Consider the following 19,159-nt stretch of genomic DNA (forward strand, 5'->3'; position numbering starts at 1 on the left):
GGGTTGCCATTCCCTTCTTCAGGGGATCTTCCCGACCCAGGGATTGAGCCTGTATCTCCTGCATTGCAGGTGGATTCTTTACCATCTGGGCCACAAGGGCACCCACTTTATGACCTCAGTTCAGTCAGTTCTGTTGCTCAGTCATGTCCGACTCTTTGCGACCCTATGGACTACAGCACGCCAGGCCTCCCTGTCCATCACCAACTCCAGGAGTTTACTCAAACTCATGTCCATCCAACCATCTCATCCTCTGTCATCCCCTTCTCCTCTTGTCTTCAATCTTTCCCAGCATCAGGGTCTTTTCAAATGAGTCAGCTCTTCCCATCAGGTAGCCAAAGTATTGGAGTTTCAGCTTCAACATCAGTCCTTCCAATGAATATTCAGGGATGATTTCCTTTAGGATGGACTGGCTGGATCTCCTTTCAGTCCAAGGGATTCTCAAGAGTCTTTTCCAACACCACAGTTCAAAAGCATCAATTCTTTGTCACTCAGCTTTCTTTATAGTCCAACTCTCACATCCATACATGACTACTGGAAAAACCATAGCCTTGACTAGATGAACCTTTGTTGGCAAAGTAATGTCTCTGCTTTTAATATGCTGTCTAGGCTGGTCATAACTTTTCTTCCAAGGAGTAAGCATCCTTTTATTTCATGGCTGCAATCACCATCTGCAGTGATTTTGGAGCCCAGAAAAATAAAGTCAGCCACTGTTTCCCCATCTATTTGCCATGAAATGATGGGACCAGATGCCATGATCTTTGTTTTCTGAATGTCGAGCTTTAAACCAACGTTTTCACTCTCCTCTTTCACTTTCATCAATAGAGTCTTTAGTTCTTCGCTTTCTGCCATAAGGGTGGTGTCATTTGCATATCTGAGGTTATTGATATTTCTCCCAGCAATCTTGACTCCAGCTTGTGCTTCATCCAGCCCAGAGTTTCTCATGATGTACTCTGCATATAAGTTAAATAAGCAGGGTGACAATATACAGCCTTGACGTACTCCTTTTCCTATTTGGAACCAGTCTGTTGTTCCATGTCCAGTTGTAACTGTTGCTTCCTGACCTGCATACACCTCTACTGAGGACAAACAGGAAAAATAATCAGAACCAACAAAGTCCTCCCAACATGGTCAAAGATTCTTGGATGGGGGACCACCAGGGGACATGGTGGGGTCGCTGAGCCCCACATTGGTCCCCAATTTGCTTAGATGATGGTGGTCAGGACCCAGCCTGAGCCTTGGCAAGCTCCTAGGGTGTGGCCAGCCTCGTCAGCTGGGATGCCTGCCAACCATCCCTGGGATGGCTGGGTGAAGGGTGTCCCAGGGGAGCCTCGCCCATTGCTGGTGGCTGACCCATGAAGTGGAAAGGTCATCTGAGCCGAGCCAATCACGTGGACTCCCTCTGGGATATGACCCAGGCACCCAGGAGAGTGACTGGCCCACTGGGAGCAGAAGGATGGGCAGGGCCCCCAAGCTGCCAGGGGCTGAGGCTCTCCATATTGGCCTGTTGTAGAATCATGACCTTTGACAGTGATTGACCCTGCATCTGGGTCTTCAACCCTCCTTATTTCACAGGGAGGACTTGCCACACTTCGGCCCCAGGGTCCCTTCCCAGAGCATCTGGGCTGCAGGTCCCGCCTCCCTCCCTCCCCTGTTCTATCCCTGGTCCTGGCCGGAGCAGGTGGGAGGGGTCCACAGAGGCATGGGGGGATCTATTTGCGGTTTCCTTAAACACCCCCTCCTGGCTTCCCAGGGGCATTAGAGCCAGAACATTCTCCCCACCCCGTTGTACTGCTCACCCTTATCTCACTCCTCTGGTGGCTGGAGCTGCTTCCTTCTGTTCTGGGCTGAGTTAGGAGGAACTCCCTGGCGATGGGGGTTTCTCTGCCCATCAGCATCGACCAGCCACCCCCCACCCCCACCACCCAGAGGCTCCACCTAGATCTGACCCAGGAGTTCCCAGCCACGGAACATCTTGAGAAGCCTGACTTCTGCCCAGCAAAAAGCGGATCTGCCCCCAAGTTCAGCCCATGGACGTGAGCAGCAACCCCTCAACCCACACGGCCCCCACTGACCTCGCTCTCAGGCCGGCTCTTCCTGGTCTCCATCTGGGACAATGAGGTGGCAGTGAGGTCCTGCCAGGGCCTGACCAGTCCTCCAGGGAGCCCTGTGAGGCTTCTAAACCCTTTGGGCAGATATAAAGTCACACAGAAACAAGTAGTAAACCTGCTGAGGACTGCAACAAAATTCCTACCTACCTTCCTACTCTACCTGAAAGGGATGCGGGAGCTGGTCAAGGCAATCCCAGTGTCTTTCGTTGGTCTAATCAAGGTCAGAGCTAGAATGCGAGCCAGCAGGGAGTGCGGGGACCCTGAGGGGGTGGGGTGCGAGGGTCCCAGCTTTGGGTTGCAGAGAGGAGGACCCAGGATGGAGGCCTGGGTAGGATGACCCCAACCCCGCATCCTGTCTGTGTGTGTCGTAGCCTTATCCCATCAGCCAGAGTCTGCAGGTCCCCCTGGGTCTGAATGAATCTGACCCAGCTCTGCTCTGGGCTGCCTGCTCTCCCCCAGCCCAAGTCTCCCACCATCTCCTACCAACTGCTCATGTTTCTCTCCTGAGCTTATCCATCTCTGAGCCCCCAGAGAAAGGATAAAGGAAAGCAGCCGTTCCTGTGGCTGGTGAACAGGTCTGTCTTCTTGTTTTGCGAGCAGGTAGCAAGTTGCAACATTGTTTGCTGTTGCTTCCAGCTGCCTCTCATGCGTTGCCTCAGTGGGCTGTAGAGAGAGAGCTTTGAATTCCCTGTTTCGATCACTTCTTTCTGTTCCTCTTCCTTTTCTGTCTCCCTCTTTCCTTCCTCTTCAATCCCTTGCCTCCTGGAAGCCCAGCTCTGCCTCAGTTTCCCTGAGCCTCTGGGTCAAAGCGTTATGAGACTTTCGCCATGGGAAGGAACCCAGGCTGGGCAAGTGCAGATCACTGCTACCCGAGGACAGCTGTCACCCAGAGCCTCTGGGCCCGGCAGACCGGGGCTAAATCTTCCTTGGTTCTGAGAACCTTATTTAATGGACTTCAGCTTCCCGGTCTGTAAAACGCACACTGATCAGCATCTCCTAGGGTTGCTGTGGAGATTAAACGAGCTCACATCCCTGAGGACCGGCCGGGCTCAGTCACCCACGTGTGGGCCCCGCGTGCCTGCCTCCCCCGTCGCCATGCCTGGGGCCTGTCCCCCCAGGAGGCGACTCAAAGGCCAGGGAGAACACAGGCGTTCCTGGGGGCATGTGTCCCTCCCTGCCCGGGCCCAAGCATTCCAACCCCGTTTCTAATCTTGTTCTCACATTTCAGTTTCCTCGGTATAACTTCTCCGGCCAAACTCCCTACTGGGCCCACCAACTGCTGATGAACAACAGTAAAGGTCCACCCACCCACATGGGAGTTGGGAGCATGACTAAGTGTGGCCCCGGTTTCAATCCCAAACAACCTAAGCAGAGGTCAGGGATAGAAATTCAGGCCTGAAGGGCTTCTGGGAGGAGGTGTGGCCTGACTCCTAACCGTGCCTGGAGCAGGCCCAGGTGTCTTCAAGCCCTGGCCACTACACTCCATGACCTTGGGCAAAGGTGTTTGTCCTGTTTAAGTCCTTATCTGTAAACTCTGCTGACAACACTATACTCCCAGCACGACCCTAGGGGGTAGGTTATGCTGGTGTCCTATTCCTCTCCCAGATAAGAAAACAGGAGGGAAGTTAAGTAACCTGCTCAAGGTCACCCAGCAAGAAAGAGCTGGAAGAGACTGTCCCAGTGATTGGCAGGCATTTTCAGCTTGTTTTGCATGGGAAGTTTCCCTAGGGAACTTTGGAGCGGGGAGGCGAGTCCTACACCACCAAGTGGACACAGCTCCAGAATGCTCCGTGAGCCCCTGGCAGAGGAAGCCCACAGGGAACGCAGAAGAGCCTGATGAAGCTGACTGTCCAGGGACTTGGCAGGCACTGCCAGATGTGTGGCCATCAGCTTCTGCTCAGGCTGCCTCCCTCCTCTGCATTTGCCGGCCCAAACTTTATCAGGACGTCCCCTCTTCTCTGGAGCTCCTTCCAGCAAGTCCACTAAAAGCAGGGGCCAGGCGAGCAAGAACAGTATGGGCCTCAGAGGTCAAGAGACTTCTAGTTACAATATACTTCTAGAAGCATATTGGCTTTGTTACCTGAAATTATCATTATTTTTATTTCAAAGGCTTAATTTAGGAAGACCTCTGGGTCTTCCCAGGCTTCCCAGGTCTTTCAGCAGGCTCCAGCTGCTGAAAGAACATGTAATTTAAAGGCCAGCTGAAAATGTATTCTACCCTGGCCATCAGGAGGGGGGCGGAGTGCATCGGGCCTTGACATTAAAATGGTTCCGTTTCTGTGCTAATGGCGTTTGTGGATGTGACCAGGATTTCCCGCTAAGCCTGGACCTCGCCATTTCCTCTCTGCCTCTGAGCTGGCCCCCTTCATTCCTCCTCTCTCCCCAAAACCTGCTCAGATCTGTGGCTAAATGTGAGGGAATGTTCTGGAAAGTGGGGACAGTTAGGCTCCAGGCAGATAAGGGCTCAAATTCCAGCTCAACTGTTTCTGGGCAGTTCACCTCGCTGAGCGTTAGATGTCCATGTGGAAACTGAATTCACGTGAAGACGGTTTTGCCCTGAGTCTGGCACAAGGTAAATGGGGCAGCTGGTGGAACAAGGGGACAAGGCTTTCCCCCGAAGCTCAGCATGAGTCTGGGGCCCCGTGTCTCCTCAGTCCTTGTGGAGGGGCTCCCCCCGCCACCCCCCAGCTCTCTCCACAGCCTGGCCTCAGCTGAGGATCCCTCCTGCCCTTGGATCTGCCTCTGAGATGGACAGGCCCTGCCTCTCCAGAGGCGGTCTGTGATTCCTTGCCACCCAAGTAAAACAGACCCACGCCAGCCTCTGCCCAGGGCTTAGCTGACTTATGAACTAACCTTGGCTGCTACCTGAATGGAGAGGGGGACGTCTGAGCAAGGCCCAGGGACATTGCTTCAGAGACGCACAGGCTGCCCTCACCCAGTATTTCCCAAGCGTCTAGACCAGGTGCTCACTTTTGCCAGAGCTGCCAGGAGATGTGCCCATCCCCTAAAGGGGGACAAAGGTAACCATCTGGGGGGTTGTGGTCCTGCGGCAGAAGGAAGACCTTTGGCTTTGAACTTGAGGTCACACCGCTTATGTAGCTGCTGGGCCGATCTGTGTGTCCATTATACCTGCCTCCCCAAAGGAAGTCAGGAGTCACGTGAAGGGAGGGAAGGGCGTCCTCTAGACCTGGGTGCCCGGTGAGGGCGAGGAGATGCTGCACCCGAGTCCAGACCTCACTCTGCTCGTGACTCACGCACAACACTGGCGGGTCATTACCCACTGTTGCGGCTGAAAGGCTGTCAGAGCACTCGGCCCCTCCCTGCCCCATAACTGTGACTTGGCGGATTAATGAGGGAACCAGTGCCAAGTTCCGGTGAATGCAGTTTTGTTCCCCAGCTGGTCCCTCTGATGAGTCCACAAAGCCGATGGGAAATAGCAAAGGTCAAAGCTCTCTACGTGCGGTTGAGGTCCTCCCTGGGTGTGGTTCTGGGCTCTCTGTCACCCTCACCTGGGGGTGAGGCCCTGGGGTCAGACATAGAGAAGGGTGTGGGGGGACATTTTCCAAGCTCTGGCCACATGCCTGGGGTGTTTCACATGGCAAGTGAGCCAGAGGAATGGGTCTTGCCGGGCCTTTTGGAGACTTCCAGTGGCAAAAACCACAGACTGAACAGCACCTGTCAAAGCTGGAGCAAGCAAGGTGGAAGCTGTCTCTGGACGGTGCTGGCTTGGGGGGCTGGTCCCCACCGTCTTCCACTTGTGTGATTTGGTTCTGTGATCTCTCCTGGTGGAAGGACACCGGTGGCTGAAGCCAGAGCCCTGGAAGGACAGGAGGAGGGAGAGAGGCAGGTGGTACCTGGCTGTGGCAGAGGGGGTGCGGTGCTGTAGTTCCTCTCGCTCAAGATCTGGAGCGTCCTCGGTGAAAGGCCTAGACGGGATTGAGCCAATTCCGCCAACCAAAGCAGGTGGCCCGCCATCCAGCTGTGTGGGGGTTGAGTCACCCGCCCCTGCCATCACTGACCTTCAACACACCCTGAGAGGAGTTCAGGGTGGAGATCAGGAATAAGGCGCTCTAGGCTCTGGGAAACTGGCAGAACAAGCCTTCAGTTAGTTATAGATGTTTTCAGGAGAAAATTTTATGAACCCAAGTTCTCATGTCCTCCCATACTTGGAAACACACCAAGTTCATTAACTAAGATGTCTGTTTCTCGTGAGGTGCAGTCGCCTTCTACTGAGATGTGTATTTGGTTGCTAGTATCCTTCTCCAAAATCACATATATGCTGTCCTTTCTGCTCACCCCCTTGGAAGAATTTCTCAGAGCAACCTGAGAAGCTGTGTCCTGGGCTACAGTCCTTGTTAAGTCCCCAAATACAACTGACGCTCATAGCTCTTATGCTGTGTGTTTTTATTTCAGTCCACAATTCCCCCAAATAATCTAACCTGGGGTGGAGAAGATTCTTTCCAGCTTAATTTTCTCTGACAGGTAATAATCCACATGGGTTCAAAATCAAAATAACAGATGCAATGGGGAATCTTGCTCCGCCCCATCCCGGTTCCCTGATTCCTCCCACTGCACTCGCTGATCTCACTAGCTTCTCACGTACCTTTCCAGGATTCCTTTCTGTAAGTCCAAATGCCTATCTCCACTCTGCTTTCTCCCTTAAGTGCACAGATGTGAACGTATGGTACATTCTGGTGTTCGTCAGGGGCTCCAGAGGAAACAAAAGGAAAAATCAATCTGGAGAGCTGAGGAAGCATTAGTGACAAGGATGACAAAAGTGTAGTCTTCTGGGGGTGAGGGGCCCAATGGGAGTGTGCCATTCGCCAGGGCTGGGGACCACGGGGAGCCCTACGCCTGCAGGCGTCAAGCCCGAGACCAGAGATCTTTCCACGCTATTCACTGAGGTAGCTTCTAGCATAGCTTGGTCCCACCTCCTCACCTTCCCAGTCAGTACTGCTAACAAACTTTTCTGCTGCCAGCTGCCCAGCACCCTGGAAGGTATTACAAATGCCCCATGTCACATGGCGAGGGGTCCCCAGTGTTGGCCAACCAGCTGGGGTGGCCCTTCCCTTCAAACCAAATGAGAATCTTCAGCTTTGCACCTCCCTGCCAGCAGTCCAGTGCTCCTAGGCAGAGGCCCCCAGCCCTTTTGGCAGTGGAGACCAGTTTCAAGGAAGACAATTTTTCCATGGACCTGGGAGGGGGTGGTTTTGGGATGATTCAAGCATATTACATTTATTGTGCACTTTATTTCTAATAATCATCTAATGCTGCCACTGATCTGACAGGAGGTGCCAGTCCACAGCCCAGAGGTTGGGGACCCCTGCTCCTGGGGATCCTTCCAAGGATTTCTGGGTGCCTGTCACAGGGTCCTGGCACTCGCCTGACCCCTCGGCCGGCACCCTTGCCCCTCACCTTCCCTCCTCACCTCGGGCTTTCAGGCCATTGCCTGCACACTTCATGTCCTCACCCAGCCCTGCTTTCCGAGTGGGGACACCCCCACCCACAGTCTGTCCTTGGGGTGCAGGGACAGCAGAGGCGTATGACAGACAGCACAGATCAAGAATCCCTTTAATAACCAATAAGGACCTACTGTATAGCACAGGGAACTCTGCTCATCACTCTGTAATAAGCTAGATGGGACAAGAATGTGAAAAAAAGAAAAGATATGTGTACATGTGTAACTGAATCACTTTGCTATACAGCCGAAATTAACACAAGGTTATTAATCAACTATATACTCCAATATAAAATAAAGATTGTTTCTAATTTTTAAAGAATACCCATTTAATATTTATCAGCCTCACTTCACTGCTGGAAAACTTACTGCCGACCCTGCCCCAGGGGCTCGGGTCGCCCCTCCTCGGCCATCTGCCTCCCTGGTCTCCAGCTCCTGCCTGTTCCTGGGCCTCCCTCCCATCCTCTCTTCGTTCCCTCTGTCCCCTGAGACCCAGCCCCAGGCTATACTTGCCTGTCCTCATCCTAGTGTGTTACTTTCCCTTCTCCTTTCTCACATGAAGCAGATTTTCCTTCCTATATGGGACGGAAATCCAGAAAAGAGCTCCCGTTTGCTTCAAAGTCTCCTCCAGATCTGGGTCCTTGTTCTCTCCAACCAAAGGGCTGTTTTCTCTCTACTGACTCAGTGCCATCCAGTAGAAATAGAATATGAGCCCTAGATAAAATGCTACATTTTCTGGTAGCTACATTTAAGGAAAAAAAAAAAAAGAGAAAAGAAACAAGTGAGATTAATTTCAATATCCTCTATTTAACCCAACATATCCAAAATATTATCAGTTCAATGTTTATTTAATATAAAGTTATGAATGAGCTATTTTAATCCAGGTAAATAAAAAGACATTTTAAAAAGTATTTATTCCTGTATTTTTGGCTGTGCTGGGTCTGTGCTGCCGTGCGGACTTTTCTCTAGTTGTGGCGAGCGGGGGCTGCTCTCTGGCTGTGGGGCACGGGCTTCTCACTGCGGTGGCCTCTGTCGTTGCAGAGCGCGGGCTCAGGAGTTGTGCTCACCGGCCTAGCTGCTCCACGGCATGTGGGGCTCTCCTGGACCAGGGATCGAACATACATCTCCTGCACCAATGAGCCACCAGAGAACCCCAACAAGACATTTTAAACCCTGCGTGTGTTTGATACTTACAGTGCTTCTCAACACAGACTGACCACTTTGCACCCACTCGGTGGGGTTCACGTGGCTGGTGGGGACCATGTCGGGGAGACTAGTCCTCAAATACAGAAAGACCTATGACAACCTTTTAAAAAAAACAAGCAGATTTCAAATAACCAGAAGGGTCAGGGGCTTCGCTGGTGGCTCGGTGGTAAGGGATCCTCCTGCCAGTGCAGGAGACACAGGTTCAATCCTTGATCCGGGAAGATCCCACAGGCTGTGGGGTAACTCAGCCCGTGTGCCGCAAGTACTGAGCCTGCGCTCCAGAGCCTGGGATCGGCAGCTATTGAGCCCATGTGCCGCAACTACTGAAGCCAGAGCCCCCCACAACAGGGAGGCCACCGCAACGTGCAGAGCAGTGAAGGGCAGCCCCCGCTCTCTGCACCTGGAGAGAAGACCGTGCAGCAAGGAAGACCCAGCACAGTCATAAACAAATAAATAAAATTATTTTTAAAATTTCATTATTAAAAAAAAAAGAAAAGCCAGAGTCTGAGAGAGGCACAAAAATAGAACAGACTCCAAGAAAAAAAGCATACCCCAAACAGATGAAAACTCTAAGGAATCAAAATGAATAACCCAGAGAGAAGAAAATATCACATCCGCTTAAAAATAAAACCTCTAGATGAAACTTTGGGCAAAGCAGAAATAGAGACACAGCCATAGAGAACAAATATGTGGATACCAAAGCGGGAAGGGGTGGGGGTGGGATGAATTGGGAGATTGGGATTGACATGTATACATTATTGATACTATGCATAAAACAGATAACTAATGAGAACCTACTGCATAGCACGGGGAACCCAACTCAATTCTCTGTGATGACCTATGTGGGAAGGAAATCCAGAAAAGAGGGGTTATATGCATACACACGGGCTTCCCTGGTGGCTCAGACGGTAAAGAATCCACCTGCACTGCAGGAGACCTGGGTTTGATCCCTGGGTCGGGAAGATCCCCGGAGGAGGGCATGGCAACCCACTCCAGTATACTTGCCTGGAGAATCCCCATGGACAGAGAAGTCTGGCGGGCTGCAGTCCCTGGGGTCGCAGAGAGTTGGACACGACTGAAGGACTAAGCACCAGGCGTGTGTGTAGCTGACCCACTTCATTGTACATCGGAAACTAACACAATATTGTAAAGCGGCTACATTCCAATAAAAAAATAATAAAACCTCTATGAAAAAGATCCAGTAAGAGTTCTTGAGAATTAAAACAATGACTGACAAAGTTTTAAAAACTCAAAAAACATGCTAAACAGACAACTGAGAACTAAATTAACAAGCTGGAAGATGGAGCTAAAGGATTCTGCAAAAATGTGTTAGAGAAAAAGAAACAGATGCCATTGCTTATGGCTCCGGCTTCCTTCTCCAGGAGGACCTCCACGCCTCTCTGCAGCAATCTCAGGCTCTGGCTTTTCTGAAAAATCTGGCAATTCTTACATGGCTGTTAATATAGTAGTTGAGCTTCTGGGCTGAATGCTGTTGGTGGCTGGGGTGGGCAGGTCCTTAGCCCTGTGAGAATCCCATTCCTCTGGCCGGGAAGCAGTGGCTGATACAGGGGCCGGCCTCGGGTGACTGTGTGCAGGGAGCAGACAGTGGACGGTGGAGAGGAACCACTCACCGCTCTCCAGTCCACCCCAGCGCATGCTTTCACCTGGTCACATTGCCTCTGCTCTGGAATTCTGCTGGGAGCAGTCACTCTGAAAACAATTATGCATTTAGCTCTGAACCATTACAGCTTTGTTTTCATTTCCTCACCAATCTGTTCTTATACTTGTCTTATGTTCCCCGGAAACTCCTTAATCTTCTGGACATTGATCCCCCTCCTCCTGACTGCCCACAGCCCCGAGCACGCTTTTTATTTCTGAATTTCTTCCGCCATTTCAGTGGGATTTAGGGAAGAAGTGGGGTACACACCAGTGTGTGCTTAGCCATGTTGAACCCTAAGACACTTATTTTGCGCTTAGAATTATCTCATGAGAATGGTTGTCAGAAGTGGGCGAGCTGCATCAAAGAGTAGGAACATTTTTTGAGGTTGTTGATATGTAGTTAAAACCACTTGCTAGACGGAGGAGTAAAAGAGAGAAAAAAGCACCACCTTTGGCAGAGAGAGAGCTAAGTTATAATCACAGTTCCTTCACTTGCCAGATGTGTAACCTGAGTGAGATAGGGAGCTTCTCTGAACCTGTTTCCTCATCTGTAAAATGAGCATGATCATGGTACTGGCATTTAAGAACACTGTGAGGATGAATGGCAAAAAACATCTTCACCAGAGTCCAGCCAATAAAAGGTGCTTGATAAATGCTGTTAGTCAGCCTTGTTTCAAATAAGTAGTCTGTTAGCATCAAAGAATTGTGGGTTCAATTGGATGCTTGAAAACACATTCCCTTGTTGGTCACTGGCATTTCACGCTCTCAGATAAATCACCTCCCAGCTTGGTACCTCCATCTCCAAAGAGAGAAGCCTCCTTCCTACCTGCCTCCCTGTGAAGATTCACTGCTGTTTAGAAAGCCCTTATAGACACTCCAGTGAAAATCCCAGTGCATCTGTCGGGTTGTTTTCATTGGCAGGATGGGTCCTGAGTCCTTGCCTCTAGCTCCAGACTGAAATCTCTATGAGACAATTCCTCCTCTGAGCATGGTCAAGTGTAAGCTCCTGCGGAAGAAAATATCTGGTCCTTATTCTGGGCTAACTTCCAGAAATGTAATTTCTTCCTCAGCTGGGACGTTGGGTCCTATGACTCCTTTTCTATTTGACAACTTATTAATCAGAAATCCCCAGCAAACCTGCTCCAGGGAGGCAGGCTGAGCCCCAACCTTGGCCACACGCCAGTCCAGGTCAGGATTCCAGGAACCGAGTGTTTGCGCCCAGTCCAGATGGAGGGCTGGAGGCGGCTCTTGCGAGAAACCTCTGGAGTCACTGGCCCAGGGGTGCAAAGGCCCGGGTCGGGGTTGTGGGGTGTCAGGAAGAAACCAGTTCAGTGGCAAAGAAGGAAGTGTACACCTGTAGAACCAGGGCAGCCCCAGAGCGGAGGTCAGCCAGGGTCAGCACCCTGAGAGGTCATGGAGGCAGGAGTCTGGCAGATTGGAATCGAGGCCAATGGTGGGGTGGAGTGGAGGGGCAGGGCAGGGGAGAGTTCATCTGAAGAAATAACAGGAAAGCTGTAGGGCAGCCATGAAGCCTGCTGGGCTTTTGTTTTTGTTTTGACTCAGTAAGCAGCAAATAAACAAGGCACAGGGCATGGACTTGACTGGGAGCTGGCCTCTGCACTGAGGGTCGTCACTGTAAGAATCTCTTCCTTTCTCCCTCTTTCCTGGCCCCACGCACAGAAGGGCTGGTGGCCACCAAGCTGGAAAGAGCCTGGGTGGAGGCAGGTGGAGCCAGCAGGAAATGCCTTCCAGAGGTCAAATAAAGAGAGGGCAAGAAGGACCTAGGGTAAGGGAGAGTCCCTCAAGGAGAAGGGTTCACTCGCCAAAGGGGCCCTTCCTGCCCCATCCCCTGCTCCCAGACAACTGGCCCTTCCCTCTGCCCCCCAAAGGGCTGTGTGCAGCCAACACATGCTGCCGTCCCTCACTAACAGGATGCCAGTGATGGTGGCTGCATGTGGCCCTGGACTTCCTGCTGGCCAGACAGCAAAGCAGCGGAAGGCGCAGAAAGACTTCAGCAACGTGTTCAAGGTCACAGCAAGGTCAGGGGTAGGCGTGGGCTGGGGAGCGAAAATCAAAAGCAAGTAGTTTCTAGAACTTCTGCAGAGTGTAGGTTAAATGCCCTGAGGGGCTCTAGAAGGACTAAATGGTGAGGTTCCCAGAAGGCTCCCAGGGCACCCATCCCTGCTGGCAGGGCGGCAAGTCCTCGTTAGTCCCCGCTGGACTGGAGAGCAGGAAAGATTGTGAGCGAGCATCAAGTCGGGAGCAGCCCTTGGGAAATGAATTTGGGCTCCACCTCCCCAGTAAATCTCAAATTCACCTCACATGTGGGGAGACTGCTGCTTGATTGCTCAGTCATGTCCAACTCTCTGCGGCCCCACGGACTACAGCCCACCAGGCTCCTCCGTCCATGGGATTTCCCAGGCAAGAATACTGGAGTGGGTTGCTTTGCCCTCCTCCAGGGGATCTTCCCCACCCAGGGATCAAACCCATGTTTCTCATGTCTCCTGCATGGGCAAGCAGATTCTTTACCACAAGCAGTACCTGAGAAGTCTGGGTTGGAGAGATTAAGAAGGAAAAAAGGATGAGGTATTTTATTCTTAAATGCTGCCTGGACTCCTTTCTGGGTTACAGCATCTCTCCCAGGTCCCTGCCCAATGGTGCAGGGCACGCCCCTCTCTCTCACTGACCTGCTTTCACGTCCAGGGTTTCCGGGGCTCCTCATGCAACCTGCCCACCCTTCTGGGGGCTCACTCTTCTTAGATCTGAATCCTCACCACAGGTACTTCTTTTGGAGAAATAGCTTGATGTCTTTCTGATTATAAGTCAAATATCTGCTAAATGCAAAAAAAAAAAAAGAATGAGGAAGTGCATGAACAAAAAATGTCTTTCAAATGATACATCTAGAGAATGAAGAGCTGTTTAGCCATTAAAAAAAAGATTGGGGACTTTTGTTACATCTCAGTATGGACAAGATTCATAGTTACACGAGAAAATTAAGGTGCTGGACACAATGAGAGCACCCTCCACTTGTGTCAAATTCTCCCAAGGGATGCTCAGCCAACACGAGTTGCTCTCTAGGAGGGGAACTGGGTGACTTGGAGGAGATTTTTCACTAGTCTTTCAGAGCTTTTGATTTTTATGTCATGTGATTGTATTACTTTTTCAAAGATTAAATACAAATTTGAAGAAGAATAGCTTATTATGCAGTACTCAGTGAAAATTACTTTCTCAAAATATATCTTTCCAAATTTTATTTTCTGTACACACACACACACACACACTTCATTTATTTCTATAATATTGAGATCATGCTTGCTCCTTGGAAGAGAAGCTATGACCAATCTAGACAACATATTAAAAAGCAGAGATGTTACTTTGCCAACAAAATCCGTCTAGCCAAGGCTATGGTTTTTCCAGTAGTCATGTATGGATGTGAGAGTTGGATTATAAAGAAAGCAGAGTGCCAAAGAATGGATGCTTTTGAACTGTGGTGCTGGAGAAGACTCAAAGAGTCCCTTGGACAGCAAGGAGATCCAACCAGTCTATCTTAAAGGAAATCAGTCCTGAATATTCATTGGAAGGACTGATGCTGAAGCTGAAGCTTCAATACTTTGGCCACCTGATGCGAAGAACTAACTCACTAGAAAAGACCCTGATGCTGGGAAAGATTGAAGGTGGGAGGAGAAGGGGAGGACAGAGGATGAGATGGTTGGATGGCATCACCACCTCAATGGACATGAGTTTGAGCAAGCTCCGGGAGCTGGTGATGGACAGGGAGGCCTGGCGTGCTGCAGTCCATGGGGTCGCAAAGAGTCAGACATGACTGAGTGACTGAGCTGAACTATTAATGAATTATAATCTGCTTTACCCCTCACTTACTATAGTTTGGATAACCTTCTATATTGGAGTATATAAAGCACACTGTTAATTTAAGCAGCTGTAGAGTTATTCTTTATATACTTTTACTATGTTTTTAACTAGTTCCCTGTAATTTTTAACAGTTTTAACTGTTTTTTTTTAACAATTTGTAACAGCTTTATTGACTTTCACACACTCTAAAATTCATCCACTTTAACTGTACCATTCTGTGGGTTTTAATATATAGCCACAGAATTGAGCAAGCAGCACTACAATCTAACATCAGAACATTTTCATCACCCCCAAAAGAAAACCCATGTCCATCCTTCCTCTTCTCCTAACTCTAGGCAACCACTTATCTACTTGCTGCCCCATGGATTTGCCTGTTCTAGACATTTCTTACAAATGGGACCATATCAACGCAATAGATGGCCTTTTGTGTCTGGCTTCTTTTATTTACTAAACTGTTTTTCAAGTCACATCCCTGTTGCAGTATCAATCAGTATTTTGTTTTTTTGTTGATGAATAATACTCCATTGTAGGGATATTTCACATTTTGTTTGTCCATTCATCAGTTGATGGATATTCAGGTTTTCTTCCCCCTTTTCAGCTCTCACAAATAATATGACTATGAACATTCATGTGCAAGTTTTCATGTGAAATCATTTTCAGTTCTCCTAGAAGGGGAATGACTGGCCATAAGAGACAGCATATTTAACTTTCTGAAGAACTGCCAAACTGCTGTACAAAGGGAACCTTCCACTTTGCATTCTCACCTGCAAGATATGTGCATTTTGATTTCTCCATGTCTTCACCAACTCTTGCTATTTTATGTGGCTTTGGTTATAGCCATTCCTAGTGGATGTGAATTGGTACATTATTATGATTGATATTTCTCTAATGACTCATGACCACTAAGATGCTGAGCATCTTTTCATGTGCTTGATGGTCATTTGTATATCTTCTCTGGAGAAACATCTACTCAGATCCTTTACTCAGTTTAAAATTAGATTGTCCTTTGATGACTGTGTTGTAAGAGTTCTTATATATTCAGGATTGTTGTTGTTCATCATCAAGTCATGTGCAACTCTTCATGACCCCATGGACTGCAACACACCAGACTTCCCTGTCCCTCACTAATCTCCTGGAGTTTGCCCAAGTTCATGCCCACTGAAGCGGTGATGCCATCCAATCATCTCATCCTCTGTCACGCTCTACTCCTCCTGCCCTCATTTTTTCCCAGCATCAAGGTCTTTTCCAATGAGTTGGCTCTTTGCATCATGTGGCCAAAGTATTGGAGCTTCAGCTTCAGCACCAGTCCTAAAGAGTATTCAGGGTTGATTTCTTTTAAGATTGACTGGTTTATCTCCTTGCTTTCCAAGAGACTCTCAAAAGTCTTATCCAACAACACAGTTCAAAAGCATCAATTCTTTGGCATTCAGCCTTCTTCATTGTCCAACTCCCACATCCATACGTGACTACTGGAAAGAACATACCTTTGATTATATTCAGGATACAAGTCACTTATCAGATATATGATTGGAAACTATTTTCTCCCATTCTGTAGATTGTCTTCCATTTTAGTAGTATCACTTGAAACAAAAAAAAAAAAAGTTTTTATATTAACAAAGTCTAACTGATCTACCTCCACTTTTATGAACTATGCTTTTTGAGTCATGTCTAAGAAACCATGTCTAAAAAGTCATGTCTAAAATGCTTGGTTAAGAGATTTGTATAATTTACCAGTGAATCCATATGGGCCTGAATTTTTCTTTGAGGGACGTTTTAAAATCACTAATTCAATCTCTCTACTTATAAGTCTGTTCATAATGTCCATTTCTTCCTGAGTATGTCTTTATGCTTTGTGTCTAAGAATTTACTCACTTCATCTTTGCCATCTAACTGGATGGCATATGATTATTCACATCAGTCCCTTAAAAACCCTTCTGTTTTTGTAAAGTCAATAGTGAAGTCACACTTTTATTCCTGACTTTTGCTCTTCCTTTGTTCCTATTATAGTCCCTGACCATTCCTCTCTCCCTACCCCTGGTGTAGGCCTGGACTCTTTAGAAAGTTCTACTGCATCGAGTGTCTTATAAACCAATATAGCTAAGTGCCAGTGGAAAACTATCTTAGACCAGCTCAGAAATGCAAAACCAAAACATCTTGGTACAACCAAGATGCTGCACCTTCAGCTGGCTCTGCCCCTGGAGGAAGAGAGGACGCCCCGCGGCAGCCAGCTCGTCTCTTGCAGAATCTGCCTGGTCAGCAGGATGATGAGAGGAGGGCCCGCTGGCCTGAAGTCCTGTCCCAGACATTTCTGACTAGGCTACCAGAGAGCACTCTGAGCCTGGGGCAAACTCACCTTCCCCAGGCAAGTGTTCCCTGGTTTGGTCTTGAGGGTCAAGCTGCCTGGGCTGAAATCCCATCTTCATCTCCTTCATCTCCTTCCGTGTGACCTTGGGCAAACTACTCAGTCTCTCTGTTCCTCGTTATCTGTAGAATGGAGATAATACTAGTACATAGCTCAGGCAGCTGCTGGAGTGGTTGTAGATGAGATGAAACATATAACACAGAGCCAGCCCTTCCAACTGTGCCTGGAAGAGAGTAAGCCCTCAAAAAATGTCTGCACTAAGAACAAGTCTGGGACTTCCCTGATGGTACAATGGTTGAGAATCCACCTGCCAATGCAGGAGACACGGGTTCGATCCCTGCTCTGAGAAGATCCCACATGCTGCGGAGCAGCTGAGCCCATGAGCTGCAACTACTAAAGCCCATATGCCTAGAGCCTGTGCTTCACAAGAGAAGTCACCTCAATGAGAAGCTCGTGCACCGCAACTAGAAAGTAGCTCCCGATTATCACAACTAGAGAAAGCCCATGTGCAGCAATGCCGAGCCAGCACAGTCACAAGTAAATAAACCTTTAAAAAAACAAGTCAGCCCCTTTTGAGTCTAGCCAGTGCTCCCGAGCCTGCCCTCTGTAGCTGTCATCTCCCCCAGCAGCAGGGCTCTGCTGGGCTGCCATCCATGCTTGTTCTGTGCCAGGCTGCCCACCACCCCGGGCAGAACGAGGAGACGGGCTGGTGGAATCTGAAAGTGCTGCCCCTGAACCGTGTTGAGGGAGACGTTCTCAGACCTGACCGGAGTCAGGAAGATCTGGCTCCGAGGCCTCACCCTGCCACCTGCTCTACATGACCTCCATGAAGACGAGTTTCTCAACCTCTGAATGTCAATCTGTTCATCTTTTAAATGGGAATAACTGTACCTACCCCTGTTTCAGGGGAAGAGTTACCTGCTAATCCCTGAGACCTGATACAGGCTGGCACATCTACTGAGGATTCATTTCAGATCATAAAAAATTGTCCTTCTGCTGGTACCTTTTCTCCTGTATTGCAAAAGCTTTCTCTCCACCCACATCAGCCTGTTTCAAATAAAGGGCACACCAAAGTGTCATTAGATCTGGTCCTGATCACTGGTGGGAATGCAGACTGATACAGCCACTATGGAGAAGAGTATGGAGATTCCCTCAAAAACTAGGACTAAAACTATCATGTGACCCAGAAACCCCACGACTGGGCATATACCCTGAGAAAAATGAAACTGAAAAAGACACGTACCCCAGTGTTCATTGCAGCACTATTCACAACAGCTAGGACATGGGAGAAACCTAGATGTCCATCGGCAGATGAATGGATAGGGAAGCTGCAGTACATATACACAGTGGAATATTACTCAGCTATAAAAAGAAATGCATTTGAGTCTGTTCTAATCAGGTGGACAAACCTAGAGCCTATCATACACAGTGGAGTAAGTCAGAAAGAGGAAGAGTATATTAATGCCTATATATGGTATCTACAAAGATGGTACTGACGATCCTGTGGACAGCAGCAAAGGAGACACAGACATAAAGAAGAGACTTTTGGACTCAGTGGGAGAAGGAGATGGTGGGATGATTTGAGAGAATAGCATTGAAACATATACATTGCCATATGTAAAATAGATAGCCAGTGGGAGTTTGATGTATGATGCAGGACACTCAAAGCCGGTGCTGTGTGACAGTCCAGAGGGATGGGGAGGGGAGAGAGGTGGAAGGGGGACTCGGGAGGGAAGGGACACACGTATGCCTACGGCCGACTCATACCAGTGTATGGTAAAAGCTGTCACAGTATTGTAAAGTAACTATCCTCCAATTAAGATGAAATTTTTAAAAAGACACACACACACACATGAAAACAAACCTGGTCCTGTTTGAAGCCAAGCAGAGGTGACTTGGATGTGACGTGACCAAGGTTCAGACCGCACCTGGTTTCACCCAGAGTGCCTCCTCTTTGGCTGACATCTGTGATCTTCATTCCCCTCGCATCCCTGGAGCTCAGGCTGCGAGCTACAATCAGAACAAGTCTAAGGTTTCCAGTAAACTCAGTCTGTGATTCTGCCACTTACGATGCCATCAGGGGCCGAGAGACCGACAGGCTGTGAGGTGGTGCTGCCGCCCCTCTCTCCCATCGATGGCCCTGGGACCAGGGACGTGGGACGGGGGGCAAGAGGGCCAGTGCTCAAAGGAAAGCCACCTGCAGCCCCAGAGACAGGGCCCCGCAAGGACCGCCACTTTGCCTCCACAAAAAACAGGCATCTTCCTCAGTGCACCCGTCTCCAGGAGGCAAGGCAGAGTCTGGAGGGGGCCAGGGGCTGTGCCCCCACCATCCCTCCAAGCTGGGGCCGAGTGGACTTGGCAGGAGGTGCAGTGGGCACGGCTGGCAGCCCCAGGGGCAGAGGGGAATTCTGCACCATTTTCACGGAGTCACGTTTCCCACTTGATTGAAAGTGAAATCTTTAATAATGTATAGATTTTCAGTGACTGAATCCTGGC

General features: G+C 49.3%; 1 protein-coding gene across 1 annotated transcript in view; it reads right to left on the reverse strand.

Annotated features, from left to right (window-relative positions):
• Positions 1 to 1,014: 1,014 nt before the first annotated feature.
• POMGNT2 (protein O-linked mannose N-acetylglucosaminyltransferase 2 (beta 1,4-)) overlaps positions 1,015 to 19,159 on the reverse strand; it is a 75,870-nt gene continuing 57,725 nt past the window's right edge. Inside the window, exons 3-6 of the transcript XR_006264467.1 lie at positions 13,119 to 13,262; positions 6,712 to 8,308; positions 2,073 to 6,193; positions 1,015 to 1,073 (exon numbers count right to left, since the gene is read on the reverse strand). The gene's annotated coding sequence lies outside the window, so the exon portion shown is untranslated. The remainder of the gene's footprint in view (positions 1,074 to 2,072; positions 6,194 to 6,711; positions 8,309 to 13,118; positions 13,263 to 19,159) is intronic.

This window comes from Cervus canadensis, chromosome 22, assembly GCF_019320065.1.
Source record: "Cervus canadensis isolate Bull #8, Minnesota chromosome 22, ASM1932006v1, whole genome shotgun sequence".
Classification (NCBI taxonomy): Eukaryota; Metazoa; Chordata; class Mammalia; order Artiodactyla; family Cervidae; genus Cervus; species Cervus canadensis.